This window comes from Balaenoptera borealis (genome assembly GCF_965194805.1).
Source record: "Balaenoptera borealis genome assembly, chromosome: 11".
Taxonomy (NCBI): domain Eukaryota; kingdom Metazoa; phylum Chordata; class Mammalia; order Artiodactyla; family Balaenopteridae; genus Balaenoptera; species Balaenoptera borealis.
The window spans coordinates 109,073,797-109,092,850 of record NC_138868.1 but is presented as its reverse complement, the minus strand read 5'-3'; the positions used below and the strand labels follow the sequence as shown (position 1 = coordinate 109,092,850).

The following is a 19,054-nucleotide window of genomic DNA, read 5'->3' as shown; positions in this document are numbered from 1 at the left end:
CATAAAAGGAATTTGGAGGGAGAATGAGCTCTGCCCTCCAGCTCTGTACAGTCAACTGTGACATGGAAGCCAGAATTCAGCTTTTTCCCCTCTAAAGACAATAACGTGTAGCCAGAGGAAGCTGCAAAATGTGGCCGGCACAAGCAGAGGGAAGATTGCTCAGAGTACAGAGAGAAGAGAAGGAAGTCAGAGAAAATAGCATTTATGTGGAGCAACCTTCCAGAGCCAAGCAATGAGGGAAGGAGCCCATCCAGGGTCCTCACACCCAGCCCCCCAGACTCACCCTCAGATACTGCGCAGCTTTGCATCAGTTCCACAGCCATAGAGAGAAGAGTGCGTAGACCTTCCTTAGGGACCATTGCAGGCTGATTCATAGATGAATAAAACTCACCTCCTGCCCTCAAGGTACTCAGTGTCTATATGGAGCCTGCAAGAGGTAAACCCATAATTATCAACTGTGACAAGCATGGCACTGACCTTATAATTTGTAGATGGAGTCTCTGGCCTTTGCTTACTCCTTTATTTTAATCAATACCTCTTTCTGAAGGACGGAGATATATTTAGTTTTAAATGAAACATGGAGTTCCTCAAATAAGGCATACTATTACTGAAATTTAATTCATGTATATAAAGCATTGAATGCACTGACTATTACATAGTAAGGAGATGGGTGGTAAAAACGTGGGTCTCCAGAGCCAGAGTGCCTGAGTTCCATCCCACCTCCTCCACTTACTAGCTGTGTGATCCTGGTCAAACCATGGGCCTCTCTGGGCCTTGATTTCCTCATCTGTAAAGTGGAATAATAATTGAACCCACCTACTGAGTGGTATAGAGTTAACATGTGTGATGCTCTTAAAATGTGCCTGGTACATAGTACGTGTTCAGGAAATTTTAGCCTTTAATAGGAATGGTAGCAAGTAGTCATAGTAGTAAGAGTGAGTTGGAGTTGGAAAAGCAGAAATAGATGCCATTGGTAGGTGATTAATTATCCATTGGGAAGACCCAGAAAGTGAGAAGAACACAGGCTATAGGAACACTATGTTGCTGACAGGAATGGCTATGATTGGATAAAGGCTTGAAAAACTCTTAAATTCTCAATTCTTCTCAGATTTACTTCTGGCCAGGGCAGACCACTATGCTTCCAATAAACTCCAGGAAGAAGGGGAAAAAAGGAAAAGGAAACCATTGTGGAGAACACAATTTACTGAATTTCTCCAACCTCAACATTAGGTTAAAGCGAATTCAGGGTAGGGGCAAGTACTCTGATGTAATCTGAAGTGACTTTTCTGTTTGATATAAAGCCATAGAAAATGCACAGGAACAGTTTAAAGAACAAGCAAGGTGAGTGAGCTGCATTAAAATGGGAATGAAAAATAACCCAGAAAATGCTATTTATTGTAAAAATTGCTGGCATGCTTAGAACTACTTTGATCATCTTTGCCTCAAAGAAAGCAGAGCCAACAAAGTGAAGTTTCAGAAAAGGGCAGCAAAATGATCAGAGGCATAATGGGTGAAAAGAGGTCTTTATCCCTAGAAGGAAAGAAACAATTGGGAAAAAATTCTTTGGCTTAATAGAGATCTATTGGATAATGAATGGTGAGTAGTGGCCATTCAGGTGCTGCCCTCTCCCCTGTCCCAAATCACACGAATGAGAAGGAATTTAAAAGGGTTGAAAATAGATAAATGGCCATCATAAGTTTAAAGCCTCAATTGGGGGAACTGGCAGCCTCGGGGCATTTTTGAAGCAAACAATGGAGTGACTTTCTAAGAAGATCAAAAGTTTTGCTCCTGTCCAATAGCAACTCATCATCCAAGGGTGTTTGCTGAAAAACAGAGGGGCAATGGCCTGCACTAGACCCGCTGCAACAGAGAAAGCTTTTCCTGTGGATGTCCACAGGGATAGTCCGTTGAAATGGAAACAGAGAAAAAGAAAGACTGAATTTATTTCCCTCTGGGACTTGGAAAATGCAATGGGATGGAGTAGAGGCGACACTTTCAGATTTTAGATGATGTGAGGATACCCTCCAAGTAACCCACCCCCACCCCTTCCTCAAGGAAGAAGGAATTCCATCTTGGCCTTATTTATCACTCAGTGTTGATCCAGGACCAGCTACAGCACCTCCCCAGGGAACCTGTTAAAAATGCAGAATCCTAGCCCCATCCCAGTTCCCAGAATCAGAATCTGCATTGTAACAAAATTCACTGGTGATTTGCCAACACATCAAAGTTTGAGGGTTTACTATGGTCTCAGGATATTCAGAGAAAGGATGAGGTATGTTCATCCCCAGCAGTGCCATCTCTCACTGTGGGGACAGCCAGTTATCTTATCTCCACGAGACTCCGTCCGTCCCCAAACTAGGAACTGACTTCCTAGGCATGCTAAATTAGATAATGCATTTAAAGCATTAGGAAATGGATCTGACATATAATAAAGAGAATTCAAAAAGTATTAGTGAACTTGTCGGTTATTGTTGATATTTATAATCGTCCAACCACCAAGCAATGGGAAGACAGGCTCAAGAATGAGCTATAGTGTTGTAAGAATGGAGAAACTGTCCAGGCAGTAAGAAAAAGAGACAAGGACGGTGACTCAACATCCCAACTGTGAGTGAGACATGTAAGAGATGCAGCAGAAGACAACAGAAACTTGCTACGCTCTTCCAGAGATGTAAGTGGCTTCATATAAAGCCTAGCTGTGAACAGGCTTGAGAGACAGGCAAATGGGTTACAAGTTCATTAAGAAAAACAATGCATGGCTCTTGTGAGTCTACGTGTATGTTTTTTTCTTGGTCATTTACCAAACATTTTGGTATTGTTTGATTTGTTACTGAAGTTGTTCATTAAAGTAAATTAGTCAATTTAAGCTCTTCTAAATAAGTATTATTTTACTTTTTAATTAAAAAAAATGACTGCATAGTAATCACCCAGAATTTCTCACTCACTTTGCCAAAGCACGATTCAGCTTGAGGCTCAAGTTATTCCTGTAGCAGTTACACAATCCCAGTATTATCAGGAAGAAATAACTCAGTAATGGTGATGGTAAAATGGAGAATTTCACCAGCCTCAAATGCCCAAAATAATGGCAAGGGTGTATCACAATAGTAAAAATGATGTAAACTGCTGGTAGTGTTCATGTTAAGGAGAATTCTGGGAGAAGATGCAATTCGAGTTTGGAGGTAAAGCAGCCAGACGACCTGAGGGCAGTCTCTTGCTGTCCCTGTGCCCACAGCTTGACCTGGGCACCGAGTGTGCCATCTGTGATGGAGTCCTTGTGATCTCTTAGTTCACACTCTCCCCATTTAGACGCTCTGGAGTGGACATCCCTCCCATCCCCAGCCTTATCCTTCATCTAATGAACAGCATGGGTAATAAACAGCCACCTGTTATCCACAGACAGGCAGACAGGTGTACACCCTTGTCAAAGGTCTTGGCTAAATCATCTGGATTGTTTCTAATAACAATGTTAACGACCCTCTGCATTAGCTCCAGGTTGTAAAACATCTTTCCTTGATGTTTGTTCAATATTTTCATGAGAACTAGAAACACCTATTACAGACTCTAGGATACTAACGGGCCCCTGGAACCATTACTATAATTCGTTCCGGAGGCTCAGCTGAAGCCACAAATACATGGATTCCTGCTCCATCATTGCCCAGAAAGAGAGAGATGCAGTCCTGAGCCATCACTGAGACTGTCCAGAATATTTCTCCCAAGGAATATATACAGACCCACAACAGAAAAACGTAGGTTACTAAATAGATTCGTGTGGTTCAGTAACTTTCTAAACAGAATGGTCAGTAGGCTACCTAGGTGAGTCTTGCAGCTCAGCTGCCTACTCTGGTACTGAATTCTGTATTTTATCAATATGTAGATATGCAGGAGGACAAATAACAGAACTACTTTACGGGTCAGGAGTGGATTAACCAATGAAAGACCTTCCAAATAGCCAGGAGCCTATATAGGGAGTATTAAGGAACCATTAAAATTATTTCTTTTATAAAGGAATGTGTTCCCTATAACCATGCTTAGCAGCCCTGAGGTTACAGAGCACCCAGGAAGATGAGCAGAAAAGATAACCCCTTGAGAGTTTCCTCTCAGAAAAATAGACAAATATCTTCTGCTTGTTCATTCAAAATCTCTTTGAACTTCGGAGAGAACTTAATTCATAACTGGACTTTTCAGAAGGCAGAACTTTTGAGTTCTAGTTCTTGTTCTCATTGGGTCCAAATTTCTCTTGTTATATCCATAAATAACATTCTAAATAGCTGTCAAATCTATATAGTCTTATGAAATTTGCACATGCTGTAACCTGTGGGCTGGAAAGTAGCTTCGATGTCCTTCTCCTCCTTCAGCCTAGACCTCTCAACCCGTATCCCATGTTTGTAACTGTCTACCATAGGTCTGCCCTTGGGTTGTCTTATATCACCCAATGTTATCTAACTTAGAACTCATAACCTGCCCTGCCTCTTCCTATGTGTCTCCATTCCAAACACCTCAAGCCTGCTCTCAATGACTGACTGTTATCAGTGATACCATGATACACAGTCTAAAAATGTTTTGCTATTTATAATCCCTCCCTCTTTGTCCTTAAATCTAATTTACTATTTGGAAACATTTCTTTTTTTCTGCGTTGTTCATCACAGTTACTCTTCCCCTCTATTCCCAACATTCATTCACTTATTCATTCATTTACTAAATATTTGGGAGGCATCTATTAGATTCAGGTCTCAGTCAGAACCTTTGAAGGGCTAGACCCTAGGAGTGAGAAAGACTCAGAAGGTGGCTTCACAGTCTGGGACCCTGCCTTTTGTTAGCTCACTCTCTGATTGGATGGATGTGGTCTTTTTCTACTCTAGTTGGCTGCCAGAGAGTAAGGTGAACTACTCTGCAGAAAGGTAACATCATCCAGAGCCTCTCTAATCCTTTATATTCCAGGTCTAGAATTAAAAACATATATTATCAGACACATTAAAATACAAGCCAAAAGGAAAAGAGACAGTAGAAAACAGTCACAGGGGATACTGACTTGGGTTTTCAGAAATGAACTCTAAATAGCTGTAATTAATGTGTTCAAGAAAATGAATGACTGGATGGAGAATTGTACCAGAAAGCACAACATATATCAACATATCAAACAGAAATTCTTAAACTGGAAAAAAAAGCCCTGAAATTATAAATACAACAGAGGAATTTCACAGCAGATTAGTTCTAACTAGCTTTATGAGATCAACATAACTTTTGTGACCAAAATATTACAAAAACATTACAAAAAAAAGTAAAAGCCACCTCTTTCAAAATCAGTTTTGAAAATTCAAAACAAAATGATCAATATAATTTAGCACATATGTAAATTAAATGAAAAAATCTGTTAACATTTCATTAGATGCAGAACACTTGATGACATCCAACAACAATTTGTGATATAAATTTTTTTTAAAACTCTTACCAAAATAGAAATATAAAGGCGATTCCTTAATTTGCTAACAATTATCAACAACAACAAAGTTATAGCAATAATATTTAATGAAATTTTGAAGACTTTTCTTTGAGACCAAAAACAAGACAAGGATAACCATTATCATTACCTTTTTTCAAAGTTATATTGGAAGTCATAGCCTGTGCAACAAGGCAAGAAAAAGAGGGGTATCATGATTGGAAAGAAAAAAATTAAAACCTTCATTATTTACAGATAGCATGATGGTGAGCCTAGAAAATTTTAAAATAATCTATGGAGAACAACTGCTAGAATTAATAAGCAGATTTATCAGGGTCATTGGACATAAGTTAATTATATAAAAATCAGTGATATTTCTATATACTATCATCAACAAACAATGAAATTATGAAAATTACAAAACTTGTCATTTACAACTTTGTATAACATCAAACACTGAGGACAAATTTAACCAAAAGGTACACATACACAGAAAACTACAAATCATTCCTAAGAGAAATTAAAGAAATTCTAAATAAATGGAGAAATAAGGCATGGTACAGATGGTGATTCAATGATTCAATATTGTGAAAATGCTAAATCATTTCTAATTGATGCATAGATTCCAGGCAATCCTAATCAATATCCCAACAGTAATTTTTGGTGGAAACTGACCAATTGATACTAAAATTACCAGGATACAAAGGAATAAAAACAACCAAGTCAATCTGAAAAAATAAGAAAGTTGGCCCACTTGAATTACTAGATATCGTGACTCATTACAAAGCTATAAAACTATACTAATTAAGCAAGTATAGTATTGTACAAGAACTATAGAGAACCCAGAAAGAAATTCTCATAGATGGTGGAGTAGAAGGACATGAGCTCACCCCCTCTCATGAAAACACCAAAATCACAACTAACTGCTGAACAACCATCAACAAAAAAACACTGGAACCTACCAAAAAAGATATTCTATATCCAAAGACAAAGAAGAAGCCACAACCATATGGTAGGAGGGGTGCAATCGAGATAAAATCAGATCCCATATATGCTAGGTGGGTGACCCAAAAACTGGAATAACTGCATTAAGAGAAATGTACTATCAGTCATTACAAAGCCAATAAATAGGCTGTGTTAGGGAAAAGAAAAAAAAGAAAGAAAGAAAGAAAGAAAGAAAGAAAGAAAGAAAGAAAGAAAGGAAGAAAGAAAAAGAAATCCTCATATAGTCGTTTGGTTTACAAAAATGATAATACTGTGGTGATGTGAAGAAAGGATAATCTTTTCAATAAGTGACATTGAATAAATTTAATATCAATGTGGGAAAAAATGAATTTTTTTTACCCCCTACCTCACACCATATACAAAAGCAAATTTCAGATGGATTTCAGTTTCTAACGAAAATAAAAAACAATGTTTCTGGAAGATAAAAAGAACACTATCTATATTACTTTGATTTAGGCTGATTTCTTGAAAAGAACATAAATAATACTAACCAAAAGAAAAAGATGAATAAAATGGACTTTGTTAAAATTAAGAATTTATATTTTCATACCTAAGAAAGTAAAAACTTAAGTCATAGAATGGAAAGGAATATTTGCAATATATGCAATTGACAGAGGACTGGACTCATATCCAGAATATGTAAATAATAATTTTAGAAAAAAGACAAAATCTCAGTTAAAAATGGGCAAAAGGTTTGAACAGACATTTTACAAGATATGATATCTAAGTGGCAATCATCACATAAGAAAGCATTCAATTTAAGTAGTCATCAGGGAAACATGAATTTTAAAACACTAAAATATCACCACATGGCTTACTTTGAAAAGACCAATAACACCAAGTATTGTTGATGAGATAGAGCAACTAGAACTGACATACACTACTTGTGGGTGTGTAACTGATATAACCACTTTGGAAAACTGTTTTTCAGTATTTCCTGAAGGTGAATATATGACCTAGAAATTCCACTTTTAGGTGAATACCCAATAGAAATGTATACATATATGCACCAAAATACATGTATGAGAGTTTTCATAGCAAGCACTATTCACAGTAGAAACAAACTGGAAATAACTCTCTATTAACACTACAATATTTAGATCATGATATATTTATGGAATAGAATGCTACTCAGCAATGAGAATGAACAAACTTCTGCTGTATAAAAACGTGAATGCATCCTACAAACATACTACAAAGCACTAGAAGTCAGATACAAAGGAATACATGGTATATGATTCCATTCATGTAGATTAACTGGATAGGCAAAACTAACTGATGCGGTAGAAGTCAGGATAGAGGTTAGCTCTGGAGCTCAGGCAAGTAAATAGGAAGGGACAGAAGGGGAGTCCTGTGGTGTTGGTTAATGTCCTATTCCTTTCTCTGGAGGTTGGTTCCATGGGAGTTTTGACTTTATGAAAACTAATTTATGTGTGCACTTTTGATTTGTGCATTTTTCTTTATATATATTATATTTGAGTTAACAAATTTCTTATAAGATGAGTTTCAGAAAGAAGATAGTGATTGACAACGTCTAAAATGTTAAAGGATTAAATATACCGAAGACAGCAAATGAATATCATATGTTTTTTAAATAGAGGTTATTGATAATCCTGGCAAGAAAAATTTTAGTTTCCTCATACTAGATATGATCCTCTTCAACTCCTTTAATTTACTGCAGTGACCTTAGAGGTCTCCCTGACTTGAGTAACTCCCCAATTTTGATTCACCAAGAATTTTTATGCTAGACAAACCTTGTTAAAGACATCTTTGCAGTATGTAATTTCCCCAAGAAGGTAATGGTTTTCTATTTCCAGCTTTACCATATCCACATTTTTTCTTCTTAACATTAAGATTCCTCCAGCATCTCACCGCTCTCTATCTTGAAAACTTACTTTTGACTACCTGTCATGACTTTTCCACCTTAGTCTGGCTGATTTCTTTACCAAATTCCACATGTTTCTTGTTCATCGCCACTCACATTTCATGATGACTATTATTGTTATTCGCCCATTTATGCTCAACCTTAATACTGTAAATACTGCAGAAATGCCCAAATGCCTTCCAGTCCTAGAGGAAGTCTCTGGTATCTTTGGCTACTGAAGAAAAGAGCCCTGTTGCACAAAGACCTCAGGGCAAAAATATTTCAAGGGAAAAGAAGTCAGAAAACACTCCTCTTGTAACTACTCAAGTTTAGTTCCAGAAAGAGTTCATTACTAAGTAGCTCTGAACCCATGGTGTGACAGGGTTAACTAGGGGCAATCTCCAACCTGCAAATGATCCTTGTGAGTACTGGCTTTTTTCTAATGTTATGGATAGTATCTTTCAGCTTGAAATTCATCAACCCCATCTCCTCCAAAGATATCACCATCTTCCCCTTAAAACTTCATTTCCAAGGCGCTGTACACTGGATAATACTATCATCGTCCTCTACTCACCCAAGTGCTGAGACCTTTCAGCTCACTATTCTCCTCTTCTTCCCCTAATTACTTGTCAAATCCCCATGACTCTAACTTAAATATATCTCTTGCACCAACTTTCCTTTTCAACCCCACTGTCTCTGAGTTGGTTTGGGTCCTTATTACCCTGTACTTAAACTATTGCAGCAACTTCATACCTGAATCTTCTCTCTTCTATATATTCCTTGACATTCTAGCTTCCAGAATGCCAGAAAAATCTTACTGAAAATAGTGCTCAAAAATATCCCATTGACCCCATATTGCCTATAAAATAATACCAATGATAGAGCCAGGCATTGCGGTCCTACATGAACAATGCCCATCCCCTGTTGTTCTAGCTTTCCCTCCCACCAGGCATTTTCTCTAGTGGCACTCTTCCCCAGTACCCTACACTCAAGTACCTCCCCTACCTTTGCTCATGCTGTCTCTTACTCCGAAGTGCCCTTAATTACCTCTAATTGATCTGTTCCCTTTTGTGTGTATGAAAGTCCTGGCCAACCCTCCAGGCATTACTAAAATTCTGCTCTCAAAAGTCTTCTCAGCTCTCCCATCCATGTTCATTTGGCTCTGTTCCCCTCCCCCATTTCCCCATGTTCTCTGATCGTGGCTTTATTCAAGCATCCATCATGGTCTGGCTTATATCGCAGGTACCTGTATGTGTCTGTCTCTCAAGTGAAGAAATATTGTCTTAATCACCTTTGTGCTTCTTCCTTCATTACCCTCTAGCTGGCAGGTGTTGATTGATTGTTAACTAGCCTATCTCTTAAGGCAATAGCCATAATCATCATCTTCCTCAGGGTATGGGTATAGAAAAAGCAAGCCAATCTAGGCATCAGGTCACCTTGATATTGGGCTCCAGCTCTGCCACTAACTAATTTGCTGTGTGACTTTGGGCAAGTCATGTCCTGTTTCTGGTCTTCATGCTCTGAGCTATGAAAAGAAGGGCCTGGACCAGTTCAGCATTTCCAAAAAGCATGTTCCATGGAACACCGGTCCCGTAGGACATTCTCTCCACCAGAAAGGATGCAACGGTCAAATAAATTGGGGAAATATCAAATAATATGTCTCCCTCATAGAAAATTGTACTCTGCCAGTTTTTCAAATTGCAGGTCATGACCGATAAATTTGTCATGAAATTAAGTAGGTTTCAATGCACATTTTTTAAAAAAGAAATTAGAATAAAAGATATCAGAGGGCATCACACATAATAAGGGTAAATACTGTTTCATAAAACTCTTGCTTAAGTTGTGCATGAGTGTGTGTGTTCACGTGTGTGTATCTTTCTTATTGGAGGTTTTGGCTTAACATGCTTTAGAAATACTGGAGTATACACTAACATCTGAAAAGCTCTGAATTATCTTGCTGTAAACCACCTATTTGATTCTTTCATCCCAGCCTTTTTCAAATGTAAACATTATATGCACAGACACACACAGGCAAACCTGACATACATTTATTGACAGGTTACAAGACATGATTGCTTGAAGAAACTCAAACCAGGAGTGAACACTGGTTTATATGATCTCAGAAGTCCCTCTGTCTCCAGCACACTGTGATTCTCTGAGATGGGGAACAAACAGGTCAGAGCATCAGAACTGCCACCTGCTCGAACGTGCTGGGTAAAGGCACACGGGGAGGCTGAGGAGCTCCCTGCTTGGAGACGAGCTCTGGGAAATCTAGATTTTTCGTTCCCTTTCTCATTCTACTGTTAGAATATTTGTCTTTTGTTGTGTACACTTACACGCCAGGCTGCAAAAGAGGAACTGCCTCGGTGGGCTCGCTAGCCAAGGCAAGGCTAACCCTTTGCAGGTGTAGAGGTATGACGGGCATGTCGGCATGAGACCAGCCCAGGGCACCGTGTCTGTCACTGATCGCCCTGCCTGCCTCCTGGCTCAGATGCTCCTTTGCCCATGTTTCCCAGAGCACAGCCAGGAGGCGCCACGGCAAAGCTCTTGGCTCCCCACGCGGTTCCCCCTGCTGATGACACCAGCACAGCCCTTGAAGAGCTTTCTCAGCCACACAGAGATGCTGCTGGAGGTGGAAACTTGAGAAGGCTTGAAACAAGCTCCTAGCTGCAGGCAGCTCCCAGTCTGGCCTCCACTGGTAGGGGGATTCCCCAGTGTTTCCATATTGACCCCAAACATGAAACAGTTGAGAGACTGGGATATGTGAGCACAAGAAGAAAAAGGAAAGTCCAGCACAGGGAGCGCAGTTTCTAAGAAAGCCTCATTCCTCTCACTGTACCCCCGAGACCAGGAAATCCCGTGTGCAGAGGAGCATGTCTCTTTGCGAATGCCCTTCCCTTTACAGATCCGGGAGCGACCCGGACCCCTGGGCACGTCTGATGTGGGCTGATCCGAGCAGCCATGAGGACACAGCTCCTGAAATGTGCTCACAGGGTCTTGGGGAACCCGCCAGTCCTCCAAGTCCATGCTCCTCCCTCACGCCATGGGGGCGACCGTCCCCCACTTGACTCTGGGGTGCCACTCCCCACTCTGTCCTTTCTGGCACATTAGTCAGTAAATAGAGGGACACAAACTATTGTACTAGAGCGGCAGAGAATCTTGGGGTAGTATTGGATACATATGAGGAATCTCTGGGACATGGCTTCAAGTCAGTTAATTCAAGTCTGCTTGACCTAGTTTCCCTTCAACACCCCCCTTGGACAGCTGCTCGGGACCCCTGTTATTTCTCTCTCACTTCAGCCCCAGAGAACCTGGAGCTGTTTCTCTCCCACCCTTGGCACCTGAGAAGCACAGCCCATCCTGTCTATGACCTGTCAAGACCACCCCCGTCTCAAGCTAAATTTCTATTTTTAAACCACTGGAGGCCTAACTCAGTGACATCACCACGTCTTCACAGCAGATTACCCAGAATTAATTTTATTTCCCCTAGAGCACAACCCAGAATGAGGGGTCAAATTGTTTCCCCTCTTCTCTCACCGCACCCTATGCACCCCTCTACTTTATCTGCTTCCCACCTTTATCCCAAAGCAGTCATGTGATTTTCTTTTTCCATCAATAGGTCATAAGAAGACCCATTTCCAGGTTATTGTCTTCTCAAGTCATTAAAATTTGCCTATCTTGGGTCAGAAAAAGAGTAAAGACTTTGAGAATGTTACTTGACAGATTCTTCTAGAACAGTAATGATTTAAATGCATGCCTGGGATCAGGTATCTTAAGCATGACCATTTACGCTTTATTCTATAGCTATTAGAGAAGGGGGGCATTTTGTAAAGAAAACAAATGAGGAAAGGGTCTGTTGTTTTCTCCTGAGATAAATAGCTTTCAAAGATAGGTGACTTAGGGTTCTCCAGAGAAACAGAACCAGTGGGGTGTCTGTGTGTGTGTGTGTGTGTCTTGTACAGAAAGAGATTTATGATAAGGAATTGGCTCATGCAAGGCTGGAGGCTGAGAAATCCCAAGATCTGTAGTCAGCAGATGAGAGCCCCAGGAGAGCCGAGGGTGAGCTCCAGTCTGAAGGCAGGAAACCACTGCCATCCCAGCCCCACAGCATGTGGGAGGAGCTCCCTCCTGCTCACAGGGGGCTCAGCTCTTCCGTTGTATTCAGCTGGACGAAGCCCACCCACACGGGGGAGGGCAGTCTGCTTCACTCAGCCTGAAGATTCAAATGTTCATCTCGTCCCAAAACACCCTCACAGATACACCCAGATAATGTCTGACTAAATGTCTGGGTTCCCTGTGGCCCTGTCAAGTTGACACATGAAATTCCATCACAAAAGGCTTATTGGGACCCTCTTTGGCCTTTTCATTCCAAACAAAAAGGATGAGAAACACAGCCAGCCCAGTGAGCTAAGAGGAGATGCAAGATTTATTGACGCCAGGGTCAGCAATGATGAGAGAAATCGCTGAGTCTGAGAGGCAGTGGAGAAGACAGAGGTGGTCCCTCCGGTGTATGGCGTGTGCTGTCCCTGAAGGGGTCAAGCTGGGCAGCAGTGGGTACTGTCACTGTCGCTAAGTCAGCCAGCACAGTCAGATCAACATAAGGCCAAGCAGGGGGATGGCCAAATAGCCATGCAAGCAGAGCAGAGACCCTTAAGGTTCCAGGACGTCTAACTGCTAAGCTTAGGGGAACAAATGACTAAAGGGAGTATGCTTGTGTCCTCCTGAATTTCATATGTTGAAATCCTAACCCTCAGTGGGATGGCGTTAGGAAGCAGGGCCTTTGGGAGGTCATTAGGTTTAGATGAGGTCATGAGGGTACAGCCCTCGGGATGGGATTAGTGCCCTTATATGGAGAGAAAGAGACTAGAACTTGCTCTCTCCAACCTGTAAGGATACCAGGAGAAGATAACCCTCTGCAAACTGGGAAGAGAACTCTCGCCAGACACTGGGTCAGCCGGCGCCTTGATCTTGGACTTCTCACCTCCAGAATGGTGAGAAACAAGTATTGTTTAAGCCACCGAGTCTATGGTATTTTGTTACAGAAGCCAAGCTAAGACAGGAAGACTCCAGCATTGAGAAGTGGGTGCAAATGGCCCCAAAAAGTCACGCAAATGAGCATAGCTCAGTTGCTGGTGAAGCTCAGGGAAGCCACAACCAGCATGGATCAATGATATACATCAAATAGAAAGTACAAGACTGAAGTAGAATTACTTTTCCAAACAAGACTGAAGCAAGTGCTATGCCACGTGCAGATGTGCACATACAAAAATATAGGAATAGCAAAATTTTTTTAAATTAACAATGACATAACAGTAGCAGCTGCAGCTTTTAAGGGAAAATGCTTAAAACGACATAAATTGGATCTAAATAAATACAGAGCAATATTGAGGCTCACTGGTAGCCAACACACTCTACAGACATTGTTATCACGTAAGATGAGGACCAGACTGCAGGGACAAATGTGGAGCCCAAGGGAAGCCAGTGAAGAATGGGACCAACTCTGAGACTCTGCCAGTAGCTATCTAAAGCTACAAGAATGTGCTAATTCCCTCGTGAGATAATGTCACACCTGTGTCACAAATATGTCAATTATTGACATACGTAGCTAGGTTAATTATTTAATATATCTCTGTATAATTCAGCCATCATCCATGTGAACGTCTCTTAATTAATTCTTTAGTTTTCAAATTTCCCATTATATAATCAATTGATTGATAGGTTACAGTTGTCAGTGCATAAGTCATCCAGACAATGACCCTCCCCCCTTATACAAACACACTTGTAACTCACTGTGCCTACCTCGTGTATCTGTTAGTTTTTGCTGCATAACAAATAACCCCAAAACTGTGGCTTTAAATAACAAACATTTACTATTTTTTAGGAGTTCCAGTGGGTTGCTTAGGCAGTTCTTGTCTGGGATGGTTTGGTTGATCATTGTGATCAGCTGGTGACTCAGCTAGGGCTATATGGTCCAGGATGGCTTTCCTTACTTGCTGGTTGAGGCTCTCTATGGGGCAATAAAGATGACTCATTTGCACATCTCTTGTCGTCAAAAAGACTAGCCTGGGCTTCTTCTCATGGTAGTAGTCACAGCATTCACCAGAGGAGCAAGAGAGAGCAAGCCACAAAACACAAGCAATTTTCAAGCCTTTGCTTAAGTTACATTTGCTAGTATTTCATTGGCCAACACAAGTTGTGTGGGCAAACCCAACAGTGTGGGAGGAGATTAAACAAGGGAAATGATTGCTGTCACTTTGTAAATAGTGTACTATAACTGGATATTGCCAGCCATACCTGCTCCTCTATTGGTAGAGCTGCCACCACATTGCAAAAGCATGACAGTCTCAACAATCATTTCATGTGAATTTGCAGCTACAGATTACGTGCACCATACATAACCTGTCACGCCTGATAATGTGGTCACCCCTATATAACACAAGGTGGCCACAAAGAATGTATGAAAATTCCACACACTTGAGTACAGCCCCTTAACCTATCAACAAGGCTCTTCTTTTTAGTGAAATAATCATGATTATGTGAAAACTTACATCCAAAATCTCACTCTCTGCTTCATGCCCTCTGATGACTCAGCAGTGCGTGGGTAATATAAGTGAGATAAGAAAAACTTAATATGCAAAATTCAAATTTACAGAACAGATAAATTAAGGAATAGGGAGTAAGTCATCCCATCACAATAGAATTGGAATTCTTTACTCTTACATCAGAATTCTTTAAAATAGCCAGCTCCTCCAGGGTCTCTAAAATAAAACTCATCACCAAACTTTACATGTAAATTCTCAGGATTACACCGATTGCATATAACAAGGTACTTCTGTACTGATTATTCCCTGACTGGCTTCTGCTTGACTTAACCTCTCCCTTCTGGAAGGATCAGCAAAGGGCTGCGTCCTCCTTGGAAGAGTGTACAAATCAAACCAGCAACACTGTGCCCACAGGACATCTCCAAAGCTCATACCATTACATGATTTCCAACCTGTGAACATTTCAACTCATATTATAGTCTTGTGTGACTGAAGCTACATCCCTTCCCAGAAGGGGGAAATGGAGTTCAACTCTCAGCCTTCAGTTGGCCAGTGGTGTTGGGGAGGGGCAGCGTCAATCAAGTAGATGGAGGACAGAAAGGGGGTGAGGTCCCTACATCGCCCAGGGCACTGTCCCAAGTGCCCAGCCCCACAGGCAACCTGCTCCTTTCTCTCCCACTCTGTTCCCAACTTTGCCATGACTAATTTTCTTCTCTTGATGGACATAGGCCCTAAAGAGCATGTGTCTCCATCCCCTTGCTGTGTGTTCAAGCATGCCGATGCCGGAGGCATGGAATCCATCAAGGGGAAGGAGAGCAGGGCCTCGTCTTTCATCTCACAGCCGGCTTCTCCTCCGTGGTACCCTGGGTTCCGTTCCACTGGGGCTGTTGTGAGCCAGCAGGTTATGTAACATCCTATAGAGGTTCCTATTTAAAGCTCTGATAGGTGACAGCCCAGATGACAAACAGGCTTCAGTCTGTCAAGCGAACATCTCCAAAGCATCTGCATTTCCAGGCTGCTGTTTTCTTTCCTGTAGTCCATCAGGGCTGCACTCAGCTATTCAGGCCCTTCCAGGGGATGGGAGCCGCTGTGTCTCAGCAAGGGGCTGTCAGATTGTCCCACTTTTCCTGCCTAATTCACACTGGGATGTCCATATTTATATTGATCTGGGCACACTGAGGGCGTACTCATGCTACGCATCAACTTGGCAGGTCATCCAAAGCAACTTTGCACTCACTAAAAATTTCAACTCACCCACAAAATGCTTAGATTTCGTCTGGTCAGGGATGTGATTTGTTTCCCCCACTGCAGACAGAAATCACATCAGGGATTGAATACATACATGATATATATATCGTCTCTTTCCTATGTTAACTCTTTAGAAACCCTGTCCATTGTTCACCTACAGATTAAGTGATTGTAGCTCCTGCTGCCAACACGTCACCTTAGAGCTCTCATCTAAGCCAACACTCAGATGCAGCTCTAACAAAGTGCAAACCACGAGGGAATCAACCATTATGTCGACTGTCACAACCTTGCTGTGTCACAAATTCACATGTACTGAGATGGAATGTCAATATTTCTCCATTACTGAGCTTTCCTAAGCCTTCATTTGTACTCTGTTGTGGAAAACTTAACCTGGACCCTTCAAGCTGGTCTGTTTCTTCTAGTTTAAAACAACGTATTTTGGCTAAGTGCTCCGTTCTGTGCCCCCCCCTCCCTGACTGACCTTGACCGGGGTGAGGGGAAGAAGGAGGCTGGCAGGCTGGGTGTCATCCAGGGCTGTTGAGGGCATTGTTACTGGTCTATCTCCATCCTCCGCCTTTGCCGGTTCCCTCTGGGATGGGACCAGCCTGCCTCTTCCGGTCCTCATCACCTCCCCTGGTGTCTCTGCTGACACCCACTATCCCAGCGTGTCCTGGGACAGACAGGAGCAAACTCTCTGAGTCATCTTTGTCCCAAGCACAGGCCGTTTCAATTCTCTCTGCGCTTGCTCGTCCTTCGGTGCCTCCCTGGGGGCTCAGGACCTCTCATCTGCTCCCTGGGACCACATGGAGTGCCAGGGTTCTGTGAAAGGGCCCCAGGCCCATTTTTCCAGGCACCTCCTTTACCTGGACTCTCCATAGCTGAGGACCCAGGAAGGAAGGTGTCAGCCTCCCCTTTTCTCCTCATGTTGAACCTATCTGGCTATTCGTCCACCACGTGCCGTCCACCCACCACTGGCTCTGGGATGGTGTGGAGAGGGCTCCTAGGCAGTGGGGCCCATAACGGTGACGTTTTGTCCATGCCCACTTCCGCATCTCTCTGGAAACCATTGTAACCAGAAAGGGTTCTGGTCATCTCTTCTGGTCATGTGAAATCTAACTTTCATTCCATCATGTAATATATTCCATCCAATAGTTGGTGTAGAATACATTTCATGCCCTGATACTTTGTTTCTCTCCAAAAGCCCAGCACTTACAAATGGAAAGTTTTCATTTCCAAGACTTTTGTTTCTGCTGCGCATTAAATTATATATGTAATTAGACAATGGACTTCTTTGTTGTAATAATTGCCCACCCTCCCCCAAGGACAATGCTTACAGGGAACCGTTGCCCAGATTTTGGCATGAAAGCTCACGGCACAAGAAAACTGAGTGTTTGGGGGTAAGGAGAAGAGGAAAGAATTCATACCTAAAATTTGTATCTACTAGATTCTTATGAGAAACCCATCCTCCTTTTGGTACAAGGAAACCTTAATATACATGCGGGTCTTGTTACCACCATTACCCACTGTCAGCTGTAATTAATAATAATAATAATGGCATATCTTTAGGCCTTTCATCATAAAGACTTTTCCCATCTATGCTAACAGCATAGGCTTCACTGTATCTGTATGTCAGCAGGACTAACTTCTGTAATAACATGTCACTCACAGCAGCAGTGAGGCAGCCAGCTCTGTGGGGCAATGCCTCCTTGTTCGCTGTCTTTCCAGTGCCCAGCATGATTCCTGCATCCTGCACATAGTAGGTGCTCTCTGAACACCGGTTGATGGAATGAGTAATCCCATCCCCTTCATGAGGCTGAGATGGTGTTCCATGCAGAACAGGGTTAAAACATCCAGATCCAGGTTGCATCTGCCCAACGCACCCTCTAAAAAGGAGACATGAATCTACAACAAATCAGACTTTTAGAATCCTCATTGTCTCTGCTGACAGGATACGTCAGCTGGTTTGTCAAAATGAACCGGGACCTATCGCTCAAAAACCTCCACAGCGCTGACTCCAACTTAACCTTCCTCTTCAAACTGATACATCCACTTCAGCATCTATCAAATTATGAAAACTACCGATTTCCTAGACACTCTTATTCAGATTGTCTTCTAGTTTGGTTTCTCCAGAACCTTATCTGCTGGTTACAAAAGCAAACAAAAAAGACCAGATTTGAAATCCATCCTGAGAAAATAGAACAAACTTAAAGGACGCTACTCAAGAAAAAGAGAAGTTTCTTGAAAGGGAAAGTCAAGACCAAGCACACCTGTGTCCTGTGATTGCATGACTGTAACAGCAAGTCGAGAAGCCACCACTAATAAAACCTCGGGCTTTGCAGACCGCGCCGGTGCTCAGTTACAAAACATTCCAGTAGAGTATTTAAATACCAGCTCTTAGAACAGTGTTGCTTTTCACAGGAAATACAGCCAGACCTGGGGCACCAACCCTCCTTAGGCCAAGATTAGTGTGTGCATGTGTGAGGAGAGAAGACTTTCGTAAGATGTAAGAAAGGATTTCAGGAACAGGCCAGTGGACGCATCTTTCAGAGCGCAGAGGCAGCTGGAGCAAATTGATCAAAAAGAGCGGTCCTGAGGTTTGCCCCCTAGACATGCGTCGTGAGTAGCGTTCTCCCTGCTTTGCTCTTAGAGTAGCGCCTCAGGTGTGAGCAGCTGTACAGAGCCGGCTCCTCACACAAGCTCAGATACTTAACCTTCTCCTTCAGGCTCAGAACGAGGCCAGAAGCAGACAGTTAATCCCCGGTACTTTTCCTTCCCTGACCCCTTCTATATAGCTCAAACTTCATTCCTCTTACCACTATTCCAATTTTAGTCATGTCTATAGATAACATGTCCTGTAATTTCTGAAATATTTTAAAATCAACTCAGTTTGTATTATTTAGACACGTGTTTTTTTTTAACTGGGGTATAGTTGTTATACAATGTTGTGCTAGTTTCTACTGT

At 41.9% G+C, this 19,054-nt stretch overlaps 1 long non-coding RNA gene across 2 annotated transcripts in view; it reads right to left on the bottom strand.

Annotated features, from left to right (window-relative positions):
- The window catches only part of LOC309606252, a 371,740-nt gene that overhangs the window by 47,365 nt on the left and 305,321 nt on the right, over positions 1–19,054 (bottom strand). The window contains exon 6 of one of the 2 annotated variants that reach the window (XR_014231716.1): positions 284–427. This is a non-coding gene — a long non-coding RNA (uncharacterized lncRNA). Of the gene's footprint in view, positions 1–283 lie in introns of both variants that reach the window. The other variant, XR_014231717.1, reaches the window with a different exon arrangement.